At 48.9% G+C, this 17133-nt stretch overlaps 1 protein-coding gene across 2 annotated transcripts in view; it reads left to right on the plus strand.

Annotated features, from left to right (window-relative positions):
• The first annotated feature begins 12758 nt into the window (after positions 1-12758).
• ccdc92ba (coiled-coil domain containing 92Ba) overlaps positions 12759-17133 on the plus strand; it is a 96711-nt gene continuing 92336 nt past the window's right edge. For both annotated transcript variants that reach the window (XM_072469738.1, XM_072469739.1), the window contains exon 1: positions 12759-13031. The gene's annotated coding sequence lies outside the window, so the exon portion shown is untranslated. The remainder of the gene's footprint in view (positions 13032-17133) is intronic.

The raw sequence follows: 17133 nt of genomic DNA on the forward strand, positions 1-17133 counted from the left end.
CAGGAAAATATTGGAGTTTAAGGGTGAGCTACCATTTTTATAGGGCTCAAGGTGAAAAGCCCCAATCATAAAGAATCATATGGAATCCCTACAGTGCAAAAGGAGGCCATTCGGCCCATCAGGTCTGCACCGACCCTCCGAAAGAGCACCCTACCCAGGCCCAATCTCTTGCTCTATTCCTGCAACCTCACCCTTAGGGGCAATTGATCATTGCCAACCCACCTAACTTGGACATCTTTGGACTGTGGGAGGAAACCGGAGCACCCGGAGGAAACCCACGCAGACACGCGAGGAAGTGCAAACTCCATACAGCCAGTCCCTCGAGGACGGAATTGAACCCGGGACCCTGGAGCTGTGAGGCAGCAGGGCTAACCACTGTGCCACCATGCCGCCTAGCACAGTACAATCAACCAGAGAACTGTGGCAATTTGCAATTGGTGGGATACCAAATGTGTTGCTTGATTTGCAGATCAATAATGGCGGGTCTTGTTTTTAATAAGAAAATCTGGCACATATTCGTTTTCTTTAACCTGATCTTATTATCACTTTTGTTAGCGTATTTATAATTAATCTCTAAACGCCTGCATACTCCTATTCAAGTGTAAGATCCAACGTCGTTTTTCTGAAGATCAGGAGAAAGGCTGTAAACGTCACGCCCTCTTGGGTCAAATCTGGAAGCCTGACATTGAGAATACTCAGGTCCTGCAAGAGACCCAGGGAGGCACCGCAGTTCCCCGTTTCATACAAGTGAAATAGCTGCCCACCAGAGGGCGCCAGAAGCTCAATTCCCTCCAGCGAAAGTCTTCTGTCCAAGGTGCTGAAACCGGCAGCATTATTGAAGGCTTGTTTTCTTTTAAATGAAATGAAATGAAAATCGCTTTTTGTCACAAGTAGGCTTCAAATGAAGTTACTGTGAAAAGCCCCTAGTCGCCACATTCCGGCGCCTGTTCGGTTGTCATTCTCTGTTAATTCGGGAAGGATCCAGAGATAGCAGTGGCTACCCCCAATTCATCCTGTTGGCAGTGGGCACGTGTGAACATTATAGGAGCTGGGCTAAAACCCGGAAAGGTGTGAAGTGATGCACTTGAGGAGGGTTAACAAGGTAACTATGAATAGTAGGACGTTGGATAGTTTTAACAGCAGAGGGACCTTGGAGTGCATACCCACAGATAACTGAAGGTGGCCTAGCAGGTAGATAAGATGGTTAAGAAGGCAAATGGAATATTGTCCTCATTATCACAGATCATAGATCATAGAATTTACAGTGCAGAAGGAGGCCATTCGGCCCATCGAGTCTGCACCGGCTCTTGGAAAGAGCACCCTACCCAAGGTCAACACCTCCACCCTATCCCCATAACCCAGCAACCCCACCCAACACTAAGGGCAATCTATCATGGCCAATCCACCTAACCTGCACATCTTTGGACTGTGGGAGGAAACCGGAGCACCCGGAGGAAACCCACGCACACACGGGGAGGTTGTGCAGACTCCGCACAGACAGTGACCCAAGCCGGAATCGAACCTGGGACCCTGGAGCTGTGAAGCAATTGTGCTACCCACAATGCTACCGTGCTGCCCTAAATTATCTGAGGCATAGAATACAAGAGTAGGAAGGTTATGCTGAAACTGCATAAAACGCTGATTAGGCCACAAAAACTGGAGTACTGCTTTGCAATCCCGGTCACCACATTATCATAGAATCATAGAATTTACAGTGCAGAAGGAAAGCATTGGGTCCATCCAGCCCTTGGAAAGAGCACCCTACCCAAGCCCACACATCCACCCTATCCCCGTAACCAAGCAACCCCACCCCACCTCTTTTGCACACTAAGGGCAATTTAGCATGGCCAATCCACCTAAGCTGCACATCTTTGGACTGTGGGAGGAAACCGGAGTACTCAGAGGAAACCCGCACAGATACGGGGAGAACGTGCAGACTCCGCACAGACAGTGACCCAAGCCGGGAATCGAACCTGGGACCGTGGAGCTGCGGGGCAACTGTGCTAACCACTGTGCTACCATGCAGACCTCATTATAGGAAGGTTGCGGCTGCACTGGAGGCAATACAGAGGAGGTTCACCAGGATGCTGCCTGGGTTGGAGGGTCTGAGCTATGAGGAAAGATTGGATAGGCTCGGACTGCTTTCCTTGGACCAGCGAAGGTTATGAGGGGACCTGCCAGAGGTTTATAAGATTATGAGGACCATCGATAGGATGGGAAGGAATGCATTTTTCCCATTTGCAGAGGGGTCAATAACCAGGGGGCATAGATTCAAGGTAAGAGGTAGAAGGCTAAGAGGGGAGTTGAGGAGAAACCTTTTCACCCAGAGGGTGGTGGGAGCCTGGACCTCATTGGCTGAAAGGGTGGTTGAGCCAGAAACTTTCATAACATTTCAGAAGTATTTAGACATTCACTTGCACTGCCATAACCTCCAGGGCTATGGGCCAAGCACTGGAATATAGGATTAATGTAGTCCGATCATTGTCGACTGGCTTGGACACGATGGGCCGAATGGTCTCCTTCCGTGCTGTAAACATCCATGAATCTATGAAAAATCACCCATGATCTTATTGAATGTCAGAGCAGGCTTGAGAGGTTGAATGGCCTACCCCTGCTCGTAATTAATATATTCGTACGTATGTTTGTATTGTTACAACACTCTGCGCTAGTGCGCAGTCAATTCCAGCCCCATCTGACCCAGTGTCACAACACAATTGAAGTTAACCATTAATTTTTAGAAAATACGCTAAGTGTTTGGACTTTGACTGACCAATAACTACAGTCACCAGCTTTGTAAATTTAAACACAATTAATTTTTAATAAATAACAATAACTATAATTAAATAGGCAGCAAATACAACTGGTTAACTATTATCTAATTCCTAACCCCCCCCCCCCCCCACCCTTTAATTCGCCCCACTCTCTACACACACATAAGACAGACAAACACAGAGGGGAAAGATGGGTGTAAAGAAAATATCACTAAAAGTAAAAGGATTAAAGTATTGGTTTCAGGCAGACATCTTCCAGTTCGATTCCCTCAGCCTGGCCTTCAGTTGTGTATTCTTGCTTTCAGTCTGTAACGATTTTCACTGTAGATTCATCAGGATCTGAAGACTTCTCGGCAGATTCAGAAACCAGCAGGCATGAAACAGTTTTTGAGAAGAGGGAGAAGGAGAGTGGCGGAGCAACTCACAGCTTCTTCTCTCAGCATCCAGGAGCATTCTCCTTGGGTCCTCTGAAAACCCCCACCTGGCTGAACCCAATCATTGCCTGTCACAGGGCGGAATGTGGTCTTTGGCAACCAGCCAACCAATCGAGCCGATTCCCTTTGATCTCTCGGGTGCCAGAAAGTCTGAGTTTTTTCTGTTCAAAATCTAAATCTTCACGGTACAATGTACTATTTTGAGTTCCTCACTTCCTCTGCTTGACTTAAAGGTTTATGTGCATTAAATATCCATGAAGCAAATAAGGATCAAGAACAAGAAGGCATTTTTTTAAGGTGATTTGCAAAAGAAGCAAATGTGACGTGAGAGAAAACTTTTTCACATAGCGAGTTCTTCGGGTCTGTAATGCACTGTCTGGAAATGTGGTGGAGATAAGTTCAGAAAAGGCATTCAGGAGAAATTAGACGATTACTTCATACAATCCCTACAGTGCAGAAGGAGGCCATTTGGCCCATTGAGTCTGCACCGACCTTCTGAAAGAGCACCCTACCTAGACCAATCCCCCACCCTATCCCCACAACCCACCTAACCTTTTGGACACTAAGGGGAAAATTTTACCATGGCTAATCCACCTAACCTGCATGCCTTTGGACTGTGGGAGGAAACCGGAGCCCCCGGAGGAAACCCACGCAGACACGGTAGAACCGGCAAACTCCACCCTGACCTCCATCCAAGGTCAGAATTGAACCTGGGTCCCTGGAGCTGTGAGGCAGCAGTGCTAAGCACTGTGCCATTGTGCCGCCCATTCAGGAATGGTGTCCTCCTACTTTCTCGAGTTTTGTTCATTTGGGTTGAAACCTCAGTTCATTGTGTGACCTATAGCGACAGGGTCACTGTTTCAAAATAAGGGCTTGCTAATTTCAGACCGAGATGAGGACAAATGTCTTCTCTCAGAGCGTCGTGAGCCTCTGGAACTCTCTTCCTCAAAAGCCAGTGGAAGCAGAATGTTTGGAAAGCTAGGTACATTCTTAATTAACAAGGGGGTTAAAGGCTATGGGGGGTAAGCAGGAATGTGGGGTTGAGGTTGCTATCAGGTCAGCCATGATCTTATTGAATGGTGCAGCAGGCTCGAGGGGCCGAGTGGCCTACTCCTGCTCCTAATTCGAATGTTCCGGGTTCCTGGAGCTGTGAGGCAGGGGTGCTAACCACTGTGTCGCCTTGCCACCCCTGCTTGACTAGAAACAACTAGCATCAACCCATGATCCCCATTTGGAGAGATGGTGCAGACACACTCGGCCAAATGGCCTCCTTCTGCGCCGTCACAATTCTGTGATTCTGCACAAGTTGAGGTGGTGTGATGTAGAATGAGGTGAAGCCCTTGCCTCTTTGTGAACGTCTCGCTCTTGGTGAGAAATGCCAGTACTAGAAGTGAAGTATCCTATTTTCTGATGTTGAAACCAAAATAAAAGCCCGCGTCCAGCTTTGGAGCAGATTGGAAATGTTCTTTTATTAGCATTTATGTGTTTGCCATTCTTCTGTGGCATTGCTCGCAGCCTGAGGTCTGAGGGTCAGTTGTGAAATCGAGTTACTAATCAGCTACAATGAATGCAGTTTGTTAATTACAGGCTCTGCCTTGTGGGAAAGCAAAACAAATTGCCCCTCAGGTTCTATGAATTTTCCCTTTCTTCCCCCCCCCCCCCCCCGCCCCCGCCAGAATGTGCCATCCATGCACTGGTAGCACAGATGGATAACCCCTACTCTGAACTGCAAGTGTCCAGTGCAGCAGCATTGCTTGTGACGCTTTTCAATTTCCCCCTTCTGCTCCCAGAAAATGGTATTTCCCTGTTCTCAATCGGTTCTGTGAGGTAAGGGATTCACCCATCAGTCATTATTTGGGGGGGGGGGGGGCGTCGTTGCCCTGCCACTCACTCTGCCTGCTCAATGTGGCAGATGCCCAATCTCGGACATGCATTTGAACGGCCCTAACATAGTGCGTCGACATGGTTAAGCTTACGCAGGAACTCATACTGTGGGAAGGGAACTTTCATGATGTATCTTCCTTGCCCTTGCCCCGATTGAACACTGCACATGGCCTGGATGCCCCCCCCCCACCCCCCCCCCCAACAATCGGTGGCCGTTTAGGCAAATCTTGCTGCCCCTCTTTGTTGTTCTGAAGCCTGCCCACTCTTTGCTCAACATTTCCTTAAAATTCCATATCTGGTTGGTAAAAACAAGCTAAGGCTTCAAACATTGGCAGATAAACACCAAGAGAGGGAGATAACAAACGGATCTGTTATTGATGATATCGATCAAAATGGAAATCTGCTGTGCTGATGTAAAACACACCTAAATATAGTTCATCCACATGCAATAGCAGCCCAGGAATAACCTAGAGAGGATACATCAATGCCACTCACGGATGTCTGTCTTTGGATGAGTGCCATTAGCTCAATATTCATTATGTGGAGATGCCGGCGTTGGACTGGGGTGAGCACAGTACGAAGTCTTACAACACCAGGTTAAAGTCCAACAGGTTTGTTTCGATGTCACTAGCTTTCGGAGCGCTGCTCCTTCCTCAGGTGAATGAAGAGGTATGTTCCAGAAACACATATATAGACAAATTCAAAGATGCCAAACAATGCTTGGAATGCGACCATTAGCAGGTGATTAAATCTTTACAGATCCAGAGATGGGGTAACCCCAGGTTAAAGAGGTGTGAATTACATCAAGTCAGGACAGTTGGTAGGATTACGCAGGCCAGATGGTGGGGGATGAATGTAATGTGACATGAATCCCAGGTCCCGGTTGAGGCCGCACTCATGTGTGCGGAACTTGGATATAAGTTTCTGGTCGGCGATTCTGCGTTGTCGCGCGTCCTGAAGGCCGCCTTGGAGAACGTTTACCCGGAGATCAGAGGCTGAATGCCCTTGACTGCTGAAGTGTTCTCCGACTGGAAGGGAACATTCCTGCCTGGTGATTGTTGCGCGATGTCCGTTCATTCGTTGTCGCAGCGTCTGCATGGTCTCGCCAATGTACCACGCTTCGGGACATCCTTTCCTGCAGCGTATGAGGTAGACAACGTTGGCCGAGTCGCACGAGTACGTACCGCGTACCTGATGGGTGGTGTTCTCACGTGTAATAGTGGTATCCATGTCGATGATCTGGCACGTCTTGCAGAGATTGCCATGGCAGGGTTGTGTGGTGTCGTGGTCACTGTTCTGAAGACTGGGTAGTTTGCTGCAAACAATGGTTCATTTGAGGTTGCGCGGTTGTTTGAAGGCAAGTAGTGGGGGTGTGGGGATGACCTTGGCAAGATGTTCATCGTCATCAATGACGTGTTGAAGGCTGTGAAGAAGATGACGTAGTTTCTCCGCTCCGGGGAAGTACTGGACGACGAAGGGTATTCTGTCGGTTGTGTCCCATGTTTGTCTTCTGAGGAGGTCGGTGCGGTTTTTCGCTGTGGCGCGTTGGAACTGTCGATCGATGAGTCGAGTGCCATATCCCGTTCGTACGAGGGCATCTTTCAACGTCTGTAGATGTCTGTTACGCTCCTCCTCGTCTGAGCAGATCCTGTGTATACGGAGCGCTGGTCCATAGGGGATGGCTTCTTTAATGTGTTTAGGGTGGAAGCTGGAGAAGTGGAGCATCATGAGGTTATCCGTGGGTTTGCGGTAAAGCGAAGTGCTGAGGTGACCGTCCTTGATGGAAACGAGTGTGTCCAAGAATGCAACTGATTTTGGAGAGTAGTCCATGGTGAGTCTGATGGTTGGATGGAACTTATTAATGTCATTGTGTAGTCGTTTCAGTGATTCTTCGCCGTGGCATCGCATCATCGCAGCATCGTCATCAAACCAGCAGACAAAGGAGGGGCCACTGTCGTACTGAACAGAACGGACTACTGCAAAGAAGTATATACCGACAACTGAACAACCAAGAACACTACAGACAGTTACCCGCAGATCCGACCAAGGAACACATCCGCCAACTTAACAGTGGGCAGCACGGTAGCATTGTGGATAGCACAATTGCTTCACAGCTCCAGAGTCCCAGGTTCGATTCCGGCTTGGGTCACTGTCTGTGTGGAGATCGCACATCCTCCCCGTGTGTGCGTGGGTTTCCTCCGGGTGCTCCGGTTTCCTCCCACAGTCCAAAGATGTGCAGGTTAGGTGGATTGGCTATGCTAAATTGCCCTTCGTGTCCAAAATTGCCCTTAGTGATGGGTGGGGTTACTGGGTTATGGGGATAGGGTGGAGGTGTTGACCTTGGGTGGGGTGCTCTTCCCAAGAGCCAGTACAGACTCGATGGGCCGAATGGCCTCCTTCTGCACTGTAAATTCTATGATCTATGACTGATCAAGACCTTGGATCCAGATCTTCAGAGCACCCTACGTGCTCTCATCCCACGTACTCCCCGCATTGGAGATCTCTACTGCCTCCCAAAAATACATAAGGCCAACACACCAGGCCGCCCTATCGTTTCAGGCAATGGGACCTTGTGTGAGAACCTCTCTGGCTACATCTAGGGCATCTTGAAACCCATCGTACAAGGTACGCCCAGCTTCTGTCGCGACACAACGGACTTCCTACAGAAACTCAGCACCCATGGACCAGTTGAACCAGGAAATTCCTCGTCACAATGGATGTCTCGGCACTCTACACCAGCATCCCCCATGATGACGGCATTGCTGCAACAGCCTCAGTACTCAACACCGACAACTGCCAATCTCCAGACGCAATTCTGCAACTCATCCGCTTCATTCTGGATCACAACGTCTTCACCTTCGACAACAAGTTCTTCATCCAGACGCACGGAACAGCCATGGGGACCAAATTCGCACCCCGATATGCCAACATCTTCATGCACAAGCTTGAACAGGACCTACTCACCGCACAGGACCTTCAACCGACGTTATACACCAGATACATCGATGAATTTTTTTCCTTTGGACCCACGGCGAAGAATCACTGAAACGACTACACAATGACATTAATAAGTTCCATCCAACCATCAGACTCACCATGGACTACTCTCCAAAATCAGTTGCATTCTTGGACACACTCGTCTCCATCAAGGATGGCCACCTCAGCACTTCGCTTTACCGCAAACCCACAGATAACCTCATGATGCTCCACTTCTCCAGCTTCCACCCTAAACACATTAAAGAAGCCATCCCCTATGGACCAGCGCTCTGTATACACAGGATCTGCTCAGACGAGGAGGAGCGTAACAGACATCTACAGACGTTGAAAGATGCCCTCGTACGAACGGGATATGGCACTCGACTCATCGATCGACAGTTCCAACGCGCCACAGCGAAAAACCGCACCGACCTCCTCAGAAGACAAACATGGGACACAACCGACAGAATACCCTTCGTCGTCCAGTACTTCCCCGGAGCGGAGAAACGTCATCTTCTTCACAGCCTTCAACACGTCATTGATGACGATGGACATCTTGCCAAGGTCATCCCCACACCCCCACTACTTGCCTTCAAACAACCGCGCAACCTCAAACGAACCATTGTTTGCAGCAAACTACCCAGTCTTCAGAACAGTGACCACGACACCACACAACCCTGCATTGGCAATCTCTGCAAGGCGTGCCAGATCATTGACATGGATACCACTATTACACGTGAGAACACCACCCACCAGGTACGCGGTACGTACTCGTGCGACTCGGCCAACGTTGTCTACCTCATACGCTGAGGAAAGGATGTCCCGAAGTGTGGTACATTGGCGAGACCATGCAGACGCTGCGACAACGAATGAACGGACATCGCGCAACAATCACCAGGCAGGAATGTTCCCTTCCAGTCGGAGAACACTTCAGCAGTCAAGGGCATTCAGCCTCTGATCTCCGGGTAAGCGTTCTCCAAGGCGGCCTTCAGGACGCGCGACAACGCAGAATTGCCGAGCAGAAACTTATAGCCAAGTTCCGCACACACGAGTGCGGCCTCAACCGGGACCTGGGATTCATGTCACATTACATTCATCCCCCACCATCTGGCCTGCGTAATCCTACCAACTGTCCTGGCTTGACACAATTCACACCTCTTTAACCTGGGGTTACCCCATCTCTGGATCTGTAAAGATTTAATCACCTGCTAATGGTCGCATTCCAAGCATTGTTTGGCATCTTTGAATTTGTCTATATATGTGTTTCTGGAACAGACCTCTTCATTCACCTGAGGAAGGAGCAGCGCTCCGAAAGCTAGTGACATTGAAACAAACCTGTTGGACTTTAACCTGGTGTTGTAAGACTTCGTACAATATTCATTAGGCACATGATGTTTTGGGCGGGGGGGGGGGGGGAATCAGCCATGCATACTCTGTAATTACTGCAGGGATAGCCCCATGTCTCGATGAGTAAATGCACTGCATGATGAGATACTGAGAGGTTTGATCCCTGCTCACCTGAACACCAGCTGGCGAGGTTTGGGCTGGGGCATGACAGCGCCCACTGTAGGATAGCTGGCAGAATTCTCTGCCAAAGCTCACATGAGAGGTACAGGCACTTGGTAAAAGTAGTGAAGGGCTGTTGGCTTCTGTGGAATCAGACCCCTGGGTATTAGCACTTCAAGGAGAGAATGCCAGAAAAATGAGTGAAAACTGGAGTTGGGGTGGGTAGCAGGAATTACTCCTGGGAAACAGCAATGGTGTATCAGAGAATCTCTTCCCCACCCATATTAACAGCTTGTGAAGGGACTCCACTCTAAGTAAAGATTGATAAGCTAAAAGTGCAGAGCTATAAGATTTAAAAAGTGATTCTCTTGTGAAGTAGGGATTAAAAATTAAAATCAGAATTCATCTGTTACACAACCATTCAATAGGTTTACATATGTAACTGGGCATAATTGTGTGTCCAAAGACAACAGCTTCCTGCAGCATAGGATATGATATAGCCTCAAACATAAGGGAGTTCCTGAAAAGAACAAGAACTGGCCTCCAGATTACCTCAGAAAGTCATTGATAAATTGCAAGATACCACAATCTAACAATGGATAACCTTAAGGATGCCCATAAATAACTTGTCAACTGAATCCATCATCATGTTCGAAGGATGTTGACTAAAACATAGGATGTTGTCCAGCATGCATGCTTAACATGTTTCCTGCTGGATCAATTCTGTTATGATATAAACATTGGAGCCACATAGTAGGATTTTCAGATTTGTTGCACTCACTCAAGAGTCTAGCAATGTAAAGGATTATCTGCTGAAGTGCAGGGATGGTAGTTCCCCCCTTAATTGGGATAATAATAATAATTGCTTATTGTCACAAGTAGGCTTCAATTAAGTTACTGTGAAAAGCCCCTAGCCGCCACATTCCGGCACCTGTCCAGGGAGGCCGGTACGGGAATTGAACCCCGCGCTGCTGGCCTTGTTCTGCATTACAAGCCAGCTGTTTAGTCCACTGTGTTAAACCAGCCCCTCTGGTGAGATAGAGGTATCTCACCAGACTCTGTAGCTTTCTACTTGGGATTTAAGGTAAATACCACTTTAAATATTCTTGGATATCTTAAACAACTCGAGGTACCATTAATAAGACTTGGATTCTTTATTAGAAACAAGATTATATGTTATTTTTCGAGCACTACTGCGTGAAAAGGTTTTTACCTGATACCACGATTGCTTCTTTTACAAATTACTTCAAATCTGTACTCTCTTGTTCTTGATCTTTTCACGAATAGGAACCGTTTCTCCCTGTCTACTTTATCCAATCTCACATGATTTTGAATACCTCTATAAAATCTCCTCTCAGCCTTCTTTTCGCCAAGGAGAAAAGTCCCAGCCTGTCTAATCTAACTTCACAACTGAAATTCCCCCACCCCGTTAATCATTCTCATGAATCTTACCACACTCTCTCTAGTACCGTCATATCTTTGCTAGAATTACATACCCAGAACTGGGTGCAATATTCCAGCGGAGATCAAAATAGTGACTTACAAGTTTAACATAACCCCCTCGCTCTTGTACTCCATGACCCTATTAATAAAGCCCAGGATACTCTATGCTTTATTAATCTGTCCTGCCACCTTTGATGACTCACCCATATCAATATCCATATCCCTCAGTTCCTGCATTCCCTTAGAGTTGTGCTACCTCTATTTGATGCTCTCTGTCCATGTTCTTGCTACCAAAAAATGAATCACTTCACATTTCCTGAAACCATGCAGGGCAAAATGGCCCGTTTGATTGGCACCCTATCCACCACCTTAACCCTTCACTCCCTCTGCCCCGGTGGCAGCTGTGTGCATTATCGACAAGATGCACTGTAGCAGCTCACCAAAGCTCCTTCAAGGGCACTTTCCAAACCTGCCACCCCCATCACCCCCTGGACGGACAAAGGCAGTGGCTTTATGGGGACACCACCCACCTGCAAGCTCCCCGCCAAGTCACACACCATCCTGACTTGGAACTACATCACTACGTCCCTCAAACAGCATTCTGTATGTACTTAATTGTATCACAGCAGGGGCTGCAGAGGTTCAATAATAATAATCTTTATTGTCACAAGTAGGCTTACAGTAACACTGCAATGAAGTTACTGCGAAAATCCCCTGGTCACCACACTCCGGAGCCTGTTCGGGTACACAGAGGGAGAATTCAGAATTCACCTAACAGCGCGTCTTTCGGGACTTGTGGGAGGAAACTGGAGCACCCGGAGGAAATCCACACAGACACGGGGAGAATGTGCAGACTCCGCCGCAGTGACGCAAGCCGGGAATCAAAACCCAGGTCCCTGGCGCTGTGAAGCAACAGTGCTAACCGCTGTGCTACCGTGCCACCCTCAAGGTGGCCCACCTTCACCTTCTCAAGGACAACGAAGCAAAGGAAACAAATTGTTGACCAGTGTCTGGGACCCTGGCAATCCATGAAAGAGTGAGGGACGTCAGGTACTGTGGAGTTGGGAATTCCGGATGTTATGAGCCAAGGGAGGAGGACGCTGTTACATTTGCCAGTCAGGGTGGTGTGTGACTTGGTGGTGGTGGGGGGGAGGGGGTGATCCTATGTCCCTGTTGCAGGACAGAGGTGGTGGGGGAGGGTTTTTGTTTCCCCCCTCCCAGTGAACACGGGTGCCGGCTGCAATAATGCAAATATGGTGGAGTGAGCGAGTGACATCAGTGCTCCCTCCCTCCTCCGGGGGAGCCGCCCCGATCTTCCGGTCACGTTGCACCGTGTTTACGGCCGGCGGATCAGCTGGTGTGTGGCGCTGCGCAGCTCTGCTGTGCTCTCCGGGCTGCCTCCGCTCCGCACTGGGCTGGACTCCGGGCTGCCTCCGCTCCGCACTGGGCTGGACTCCGGGCTGCCTCCACTCCGCACTGGGCTGGACTCCGGGCTGCCTCCGCTCCGCTCCGCACTGGGCTGGACTCCGGGCTGCCTCGGCTCCGCACTGGGCTGGACTCCGGGCTGCCTCCGCTCCCGCACTGGGCTGGACTCCGGGCTGCCTCCGCTCCGCACTGGGCTGGACTCCGGGCTGCCTCGGCTCCGCACTGGGCTGGACTCCGGGCTGCCTCCGCTCCGCACTGGGCTGGACTCCGGGCTGGCCTCCACTCCGCACTGGGCTGGACTCCGGGCTGCCTCCGCTCCGCTCCGCACTGGGCTGGACTCCGGGCTGCCTCGGCTCCGCACTGGGCTGGACTCCGGGCTGCCTCCGCTCCGCACTGGGCTGGACTCCGGGCTGCCTCCGCTCCGCACTGGGCTGGACTCCGGGCTGCCTCCGCTCCGCACTGGGCTGGACTCCGGGCTGCCTCCGCTCCGCACTGGGCTGGACTCCGGGCTGCACCGGGGATGTGTCGCTGTGGGGGAGCTCAGCTCTGAGCTGCGGAGAAGGAGGCGGGAAAGGGGCTGCTCGCTGCTCTGGTAAATACATTTCCAAATCCCCCTCCCCTGTGTGGAAGAGACATTCTTGGGATTGTGCCTTTGTTCGGATCTGCGAGGGGAACCAGCCCCGAGGCTGGCAGGCCTGTGAGTACAGACTTGTTTATTCCAGCCATTTGCACGGGTTGCCTCTGCGGCTCGATTGTGATCAGGGAAACTATGGGGTTCAAATGCAAATCTGGTTTGGGGCTCTCGCTGTGCAGCCTGTGTCTATCCCGCGAAGAGTATAAGCTAATGACTTGTGATGAGCCCCCTTCCCTCTCTCTTCCCCCCCCCCCCCCCCCCCCCCCCCCCCCCACCTCTCTCTCTCCAGCCACCTCTCTACCCTCTGAGGGACTGTAAACCAATCCGGTTACTAACTCTTCGATGCGTGCCCTTGCCCGCTGGGTCAAGGTGGATTCAATTCTCAGAGACTTGCATTCGTATAGCGCCTTTCATTGCAACGTGCTTTGCAGCGAGGGAAGTATTCCGAGAAGGGGGCGGCCAATCTGCACAAAGCAAGGGCCAACACCAATGGGGTGAGGGATAAATATTGGGGAGAACTCCCCCGACCCTTTTGAAACTAGCGCCATGTGAGGGCAGCACGGTGGCGCAGTTGTTAGCACTGAAGCCTCTCGGCGCCGAGGACTCTGGTTCGATCCCAGCCCCGGGACACTGTCCATGTGGAGTTTGCACGTTCTCCCCGTGTCCGTGTGGGTCTCACCACCACAACCCAAAGATGTGCAGGTTACGTCAGGCTAAATTGCTCCTTAAATGGAAAAAAAACTAGTGCCATGTGATCTTCTGTCTCCTCCTGTGAGGGAGGTGAGTTGTTGGTTATATTTCTAATGGGTGGGGTGTTGTAGTTTACCCTGAGGAAGACCTGCCACCCACTAGCATCGTTTTGGAGAATGTGTGCGGTGATAAATGAAGCAGACGGCTGTCCATTTGGGCTAAATTAAGTATCGTTGTGGCCTGTCGTATTATTCATTTTTATCAACTCTCCCTTGTTGCAACTTGGTGACCCCAATTCTACCACTTCCAACAATATAGCACTCCCACAGTGCTGCACTGAGGGCGCTTGCCTTTCTCGCAGAATTTGAATTCCTCACAACCTTCAGACTAAGGCAAGCATGTTAGCAACTATTTCTGTATACAAATATGCGTTTATTTCCTGTACTGAAGTCAGTCAGGGAGTTTGCCATTTGCACTGTCCTGGCCTATGACGCCGTATGTACATTTGTTGCATTTTCTACCATCTGTTCCGGTAGAGCCAGTTTTTCTGTGTTTTTTCCCAATACTGTGGGGTAAACACAAGATTTTCTATGATGAATTTGCAACTTCTAAATGGAAAGCCTTCATATTTTCTATGTCTGACCCCCATGCACTTCAGAATAACGCAAGTAGAAATTGAAATTTATGAAATCTCAACTTCACCATTTGCTCTTGGATATTTGTCTACAAATTCATAATGGATAGGGATGGAGAGGGGTGGTTCGCTCCTGTTTTGGGGGGGGGGGGTTACATTCAATGGATTTGAGCATTCACAGTGGTCTGTTAAAGCCACCACGTACAGAATGGTGCAAATACCCAAAAGTTCTACATTAGGGTGGCTAGGAGTCTGCCTACATTAATTAAACCCGAAAATAAGCAAAATACTGCAGATGCTGGAATCTGAAACAAAAACAGAGAATGCTGGGAAAACTCAGTTGGCTTGGCAGCATCTATAGGGAGAGGAAACCGAGCTAACGTTTCGAGTCCTTTTGTCTCTTCGTCAGAACTGAAGAGAGGGAAAATGGGCTCTAACTGAGAGAGATTGCAACAAGATGTAGCTACCTTAAGAACAAGAGACAAATGGCCTGTGGTGGGTGAGGGGGAGGGAGGGTTTTTGCATTGAGATAATAAATGTATGGGACTTTTTAAAAATGGATTAAGATGGAGGAGAGCGGTCACAGTCTAAAGTTGTTGAACTCAACATTGAAGTCCTGAGGACTGTAACATGCCTAAACGGAAGATGGGATGCTTAACTGCTACCTTGCATGAATGTAACAGGCTTTACTGTACACCACACACACAAATTAGAAAATAATTGCAAAGAGTGATTATAAAATCTGGGGTAGGTTCTTGAGGTAGCTCTGAAACCAAGCTTTTGGGGACAAAGCTGGACCTGCTGACGATGCACAACAGACAAACTTACTTTTAGAACCCATTTATGACACACATTGAGTCAGTGGGACAGATACTGGGTGAGTTGGAAACAGGCAGCCAATGTAATATCATTGGTTTCAAATCACTCCCACCCTCCCCCCAGGTCCAACTTCACCCTCAATGTCACAGCAACTGTGCAAAAACCCATTATCCCTCACTGTTTCTTATGGTTATGCACAGATCCTAGATCCTTTATCTTGCATCCCAAAATCCGGAAAAACCTGGTCCTGCCCGAGAAACTACAATCCCCATCATGCATTGTTCTTTATCACATCTGTGGCGGTGGTGGAGGGCGCTGGGGTGCTGCTGCCCTGCACTTTGGGTACAGGATTGAAGCTGGCTGGTACACATGCGATCCTGAGCTTCCCAGCTATGGGTCCAGTATGATAGCACAGTGGTTAACACTGTGCCTTCACAGCGCCAGGGTCCCAGGTTCGATTCACAACTGGGGTCACAGTCTGTGCGGAGTCTGCATGTTCTCCCTGTGTCTGTGTGGGTTTCCTCTGGGTGCTCCAGTTTCTTCCTACAAGTCCCGAAAGACGTGCTTGTTAGATGAATTGGACATTCTCAATTCTCCCTCCGTGTACCCGAACAGGCGTCGGAGTGTGGCGACTAGGGGATTTTCACAATAACATTATTGCAGTGTTAACGTATGCTTACTTGTGACAATAATAAAGATTGTTATTATTATTACCTGTACAAATTTTTGAATTTAGCACTCTTGGTTCTAACATTAGCACTTTACTACAACTTTCCAAGGGCCTCACTACTGCAAGTGCGAACCCTAATCGCACACTATCATTAGCAGTGCTTGGTGAGCAAGGTGTGTGTGAGATTAACTGATCTCAATCCATGGGTTGTTTCCTCCGCCATCCAGGCACAAACATAGAACAGTACAGCACAGTACCGGCCCTTCGACCCACTATGTTATGCCGACCATTTATACTAATCTAAGATCAACCTAACCTACACCCCTTCAATTTACTGCGGTCCATGTGCCTGTCCAAGAGTCGCTTAAATGTCCCTAATGACTCTGACTCCACCACCTCTGCTGGCAGTGCATTCCACACACCCACCACTCTCTGTGTAAAGAGCCTACCTCTGACATCTCCCCTATACTTTCCTCCAATCACCTTAAAATTATGTCCCCTCGTGGCTGCCATTTCCACCCTGGGGAAAAGTCTCTGGCTAGCCACTCTATCCATGCCTCTCATCACCTCGTACACCTCTATCAAGTCACCTCTCTGCCTTCTTCGCTCCAGTGAGAAACAATAGAATGGAGAGCCTGAAATAGCTTAACTAAGTGAAGGGTGTGGATGATGCTGAGGTACCAAAGCTAATACAATATCCTCTTCCAATTCTTGCAGTTAGGTTGCTCAAAGAGACTGACCATAAAATCCCAGTCCAGGCGACACAAGCGATGAGTACGCCCAATGGGAAGGGAATGTTGTCAGTCTTAGCCAGACTGTTTAAGAAGAGGAGACAAAATTGCCCATGGTATCCATTTCAATTAATGATTTTTCTGCTGGTAGGTCAAGTAAGGAGTGACACTGATATCCTGAGCAAAGCCTTCCATTACCTCAACAAATGATAATGGGCAATGTGGACAGGGAAAGGGGAATTAGGAAAATAAATGGAAGGGAGAAATCTAACTGTGAACGTATTCACATTAAATGGTGACCTGGAATTGGTTGATGCTATAGATTCCATCAGTAGAACACTCCATATGGAACAGGAAAGCACCCTATTGTTTTAGGTAGAGTCCAGCAATGAGATGTCTAAGCCGCTCTATAATCACGTCAGTAATAAAAGCTGAACAAACGTGATTTTTGATTTAATCGTTTGTTTTTAATTTGATTTGATTTAAATTTGATTTATCGTGACAGGTTAAAATGCC

This window comes from Scyliorhinus torazame, chromosome 12, assembly GCF_047496885.1.
Source record: "Scyliorhinus torazame isolate Kashiwa2021f chromosome 12, sScyTor2.1, whole genome shotgun sequence".
Taxonomy (NCBI): domain Eukaryota; kingdom Metazoa; phylum Chordata; class Chondrichthyes; order Carcharhiniformes; family Scyliorhinidae; genus Scyliorhinus; species Scyliorhinus torazame.